We start from the raw sequence: 5,474 nt of genomic DNA on the forward strand, positions 1-5,474 counted from the left end.
GGCCATGCCAGCGGATGTGCCTGGAATTATATTAGCTTATTGTAACAATAAGGTTGCCATTGGAAGGCCGACAGGCCGACAGGCCGACAATAAGGCCGACAGGCCGACAATAAGGCCGACAGGCCGCCATTGGAATCTGAACCTGGCAACGTTTAACGTTAGAACGCTATCTAGTGAGGCGAGTCTAGCAGTGTTATTGGAGGAATTAGAGGGTAGTAAATGGGATATAATAGGGCTCAGTGAGGTTAGGAGGACAAAAGAAGCATATACAGTGCTAGAAAGCGGGCATGTACTGTGTTACCGGGGCTTAGCGGAGAGACGAGAACTAGAAGTCGGATTCCTGATTAATAAGGAAATAGCTGGTAACATACAGGAATTCTATAGCATTAACGAGAGGGGGGCAGGTCTTGTGAAACTTAATAAGAGGTACAAATTGAAGGTGGTACAAGTCTATGCCCCTACATGCAGTCATGATGACCAGGAAGTCGAAAGCTTTTATGAAGACGTGGAATCGGCGATGGGTAAAGTCAAAACAAAATACACTATACTGATGGGCGACTTCAATGCCAGGGTAGGCAAGAAGCAGGCTGGAGACAAGTCAGTGGAATAGCAGAGGAGGAATAGCAGAGGAACAGCAGAGGAGAATTATTAGTAGAGTTTGCAGAACAGAATAATATGCGGATAATGAACACCTTTTTCCGCAAGCGGTTTAGTCAAAAGTGGACGTGGAGGACCCCGAATGGTGAGACTAGAAATGAAATCGACTTCATACTCTGCGCGAACCCTGGCATCATACAAGATGTAGACGTGCTCGGCAAGGTACGCTGCAGTGACCATAGGATGGTAAGAACTCGAATTAGCCTAGACTTGAGGAGGGAACGGAAGAAACTGGTACACAAGAAGCCAATCAATGAGTTAGCGGTAAGAGGGAAACTAGAGGAATTCCGGATCAAGCTACAGAACAGGCTTTAACTCAGGAAGAGGACCTTAGTGTTGAAGCAATGAACGACTATCTCATGGGCACCATTAAGGAGTGCGCAATAGAAGTCGGTGGTAACGCCGTTAGGCAGGAAACCAGTAAGCTATCGCAGGAGATGAAAGATCTGATCAAGAAACGCCAATGTATGAAAGCCTCTAACCCTACAGCTAGAATAGAACTGGCAGAACTTTCTAAGTTAATCAACAAGCGTAAGACAGCGGACATCAGGAACTATAATATGGATAGAATTGAACAGGCTCTCAGGAACGGAGGAAGCCTAAAAACAGTGAAGAAGAAACTAGGAATAGGCAAGAATCAGATGTGTGCGTTAAGAGACAAAGCCGGCAATATCGTTACTAATATGGATGAGATAGTTCAAGTGGCTGAGGAGTTCTGTAGAGATTTATACAGTACCAGTGGCACCCACGACGATAGTGGAAGAGAGAATAGCCTAGAGGAATTCGAAATCCCACAGGTAACGCCAGAAGAAGTAAAGAAAGCCTTACGAGCTATGCAAAGGGGGAAGGCAGCTGGGGAGGATCAGGTAACAGCAGATTTGTTGAAGGATGGTGGTCAGATTGTTCTAGAGAAACTGGCCACCCTGTATACGCAATGCCTCATAACCTCGAGCGTACCGGAATCTTGGAAGAACGCTAACATAATCCTAATCCATAAGAAAGGGGACGCCAAAGACTTTAAAAATTATAGACCGATCAGCTTACTGTCCATTGCCTACAAAGTATTTACTAAGGTAATCGCAAATAGAATCAGGAACACCTTAGACTTCTGTCAACCAAAGGACCAGGCAGGATTCCGTAAAGGCTACTCAACAATAGACCATATTCACACTATCAATCAAGTGATAGAGAAATGTGCAGAATATAACCAACCCTTATATATAGCTTTCATTGATTACGAGAAAGCGTTTGATTCAGTCGAAACCTCAGCAGTCATGGAGGCATTACGGAATCAGGGTGTAGATGAGCCATATGTAAAGATACTGGAAGATATCTATAGCGGCTCCACAGCCACCGTAGTCCTCCACAAAGAAAGCAACAAAATCCCTATAAAGAAAGGCGTCAGACAGGGAGATACGATATCTCCAACGCTATTCACAGCATGTTTACAGGAGGTATTCAGAGGCCTGGAGTGGGAAGAATTGGGGATAAAAGTTGATGGAGAATACCTTAGCAACTTGCGATTCGCTGATGATATTGCCTTGCTTAGTAACTCAGGAGACCAATTGCAATGCATGCTCACTGACCTGGAGAGGCAAAGCAGAAGGGTGGGTCTGAAAATTAATCTGCAGAAAACTAAAGTATTGTTTAACAGGCTCGGAAGAGAACAGCAGTTTACGATAGGTAGCGAAGCACTGGAAGGGGTAAGGGAATACATCTACTTAGGGCAGGTAGTGACCACGGATCCGGATCATGAGACTGAAATAACCAGAAGAATAAGAATGGGCTGGGGTGCGTTTGGCAGGCACTCTCAAATCATGAACAGCAGGTTGCCACTATCCCTCAAAAGGAAAGTGTATAACAGCTGTGTGTTACCAGTACTCACATATGGGGCAGAAACCTGGAGGCTTACGAAAAGGGTTCTGCTGAAATTGAGGACGACGCAACGAGCTATGGAAAGAAGAATGATGGGTGTGACGTTAAGGGATAAGAAAAGAGCAGATTGGGTGAGGCAACAAACGCGGGTAAACGATATCTTAGTTGAAATCAAGAAAAAGAAATGGGCATGGGCCGGACATGTAATGAGGAGGGAAGATAACCGATGGTCACTAAGGGTTACGGACTGGATTCCAAGGGAAGGGATGCGTAGCAGGGGGCAGCAGAAAGTTAGGTGGGCGGATGACATTAAGACGTTTGCAGGGACAACATGGCCACAATTAGTACATGACCGGGGTAGTTGGAGAAGTATGGGAGAGGCCTTTGCCCTGCAGTGGGCGTAACTAGGCTGATGATGATGATGATTGTAACAATAACATGAAGTCAGTTCAAGCCTCATTTTCACTTCATGTCATTAAATATACCTGCTTATAGCATTAAGTGCAAACATAATTATGTGCAAGCGATGTTTTATTTCCTCATGTGGCAGTGATCGGTACAGGTGCTCGTTCTTGCATTATCATAGCAGACTGAAGTCATGCTTCCAAATATGTTTCGTTTTAAGGATTTTGCTTGTGTCCTCTCTGTGAAGTCCTAATATTGAACAACATATGCCCCAGGGCAGAGCTAACACTTAACACATGCGGTCACATATCAGAGGCATGCTTTTATGCTTCCTTCTTTTTGTAGAAACTTAAGACCAGGCATGCACAGCTGAAGCTCACGAAAGCATTGCAAAACAGTACTGTCATTAAGCAAACACACACATGTGCACGCATGCACACACTCTAAAATGGCCTTTTGTGGTAGACTGCTTTGGGAATGAGATTTCAGAAAGTTTCAGTTTCACCCGAAAGGCGAAGCATCGATTGCGATAGCAAATCAGTAGACAGCTATACGAAGTAAGGATAGTAGTTTTATCGGCCGTATAAACTTGGAAACATTCGCTTACTAACTGAATTAACAAGCATTGTTTCAGCGTGCACAAGCAAACATGAACACATCTCACTCGATCAGCGTGGACACTCGCTGTCAAAACGCTGGTGTGAGCAATTACGGCAACAGCAGCAAGTGAAGTGACCTTCACGCTCTCTATTGCTTTAACACTAGAGCAGAGAGAACACAGCGCTCACAAAGGTATGAGCTGTCTGCAGATCCTTTTCGAGATATGGCGCGTGCTACCATGCACGGCTGTGCAAAGTATGCACTTGTTGGCGGATTCGAAGCCACCCTCCTCCTCCCTCCTGCACTGCATGCCCGCTTTCCTCCCTATCGCATGCGAGATTGAGCTGAGATTGTCAGTTCCTCTCGTGGCCGGTCACGAAATATGCAGTTGCTGCTAAAGTTGCTGCCAGAGCTTCTCACATATAAACACTGGGTGAGTGTGAAGATTGGGAAACAGTTATAAGATCTTACTTGTTGCATCGTGTAGCAATAAGGCTTGATGTTATTGTTCACAAAAAGAAAAGAAAATAGGCAAGAGTGCTGCACGCGTTTATTCCAGCAACGCTTACATGTGGCAGCAATCACAGGAACGGAGCAGGCAGCGTGTGACATCATGGCTCATTCATCTCCTGTGTTCTGAAACTAGTTCATAGGCAAGCATTATAGTTAATTATTTAGGGCACTTACTTGGAGTATTTGGACTTTCGTATAATGCAAAAAAAAATGACTAATAGGAAATTTCATATCAGTACTACTCGTTTAAGAGGAAGCTTTAGCTTGGGCCCAACTCCGACGCGGCCTATTCAAATATATGTAAAATGCAAAAACGCTTTTCTGAGATAACCCCTCGACTGATTTTAATTAACTTTGTTGCATTTGAGAGAGGAAGTTAAGTTCTAGTGACTGTTGGAAGCGGAATTTTTATTTAGGGCCTGAATTTTATTGCAAGGATTTTCAAAAATATAAACTTTGAGAAAAATAGACGCACGAAGTTTATAAATTAAAAGCTCTGCATAAAAAACAGATATCACGGTTCTGTAAACACTGTCGATTAGATAATTCAAAGCGGACAAATTCGATATGTCAATTTATATCTTACGTGAATTTGTTATGTTGTGTTCAAGGGTTCTGCAAAAGCTGTATTTCTATATTACTCAATTTTTTTGAATTCATGTGTAACATATCAATTTTGTCCGCTTTAGATGTACTATTAGATTCAATTCACAGAATTGTATTATCTTTTTTCGTTGCTGAGTTACAGAGTTCTAAAACTTGATAGTTTCGTTCTTTTGAAAGCTTTCGATTTTTGCCAACCTTCTATAAAAAATTGAGGACCTAAATAAAAAATTCAAAGCCAGCAGCCACTAGATTTCAAGGTTTTCTTTTAAATGCAACAAACCTTGTCAAATTTGGTGCAGTGGTTGCCCAGCAAAATGAATTCTCCTTTTACATGTATTTAGATAGGAGCACCCGAGCTAAAGCTGCCTCTTAATGTCAAGAGATAACAATGCAGTGGTTCCAAGAATTAACGCAAATAGATTACATTCTAATTAACGAGGAAGTGAATTTGGACGGCCATGTAGTTGATATAACAGATAACCAGTGACTTGTTACTGAAGTAACAGAATGAGTGCCAAGAAAATCTCTGAGGATTAGATAGAGTGCTAGGGATTAAAAAAATTGCAGGCATAAGATGAGTTCAGCCTGCAAGGGTAATTTGAGATCTCAGGTGGGGACCATTATTCTGCAGCGAACTCCAATAGACTAAAATTACGATGAGTACAGTGGTGAGTTGGAAAAAAATAGGGTAAACTGCGCTGCTCAAACAGTTTGCACATGGTGTGCCTTTGGCAGCTTTCACTTGTGACAGAGAGCTATGCATGTTTCCTACTGATATGGCATGAGTGACAAAATAAGGTGTACATTTCAATTTGAAG

General features: G+C 42.8%; 1 protein-coding gene across 5 annotated transcripts in view; it reads left to right on the top strand.

Annotated features, from left to right (window-relative positions):
- LOC142575170 (uncharacterized) overlaps positions 1–5,474 on the top strand; it is a 161,196-nt gene that overhangs the window by 151,133 nt on the left and 4,589 nt on the right. The gene's annotated exons all lie outside the window — the stretch shown is intronic.

This window comes from Dermacentor variabilis, chromosome 3, assembly GCF_050947875.1.
Source record: "Dermacentor variabilis isolate Ectoservices chromosome 3, ASM5094787v1, whole genome shotgun sequence".
NCBI lineage: Eukaryota > Metazoa > Arthropoda > Arachnida > Ixodida > Ixodidae > Dermacentor > Dermacentor variabilis.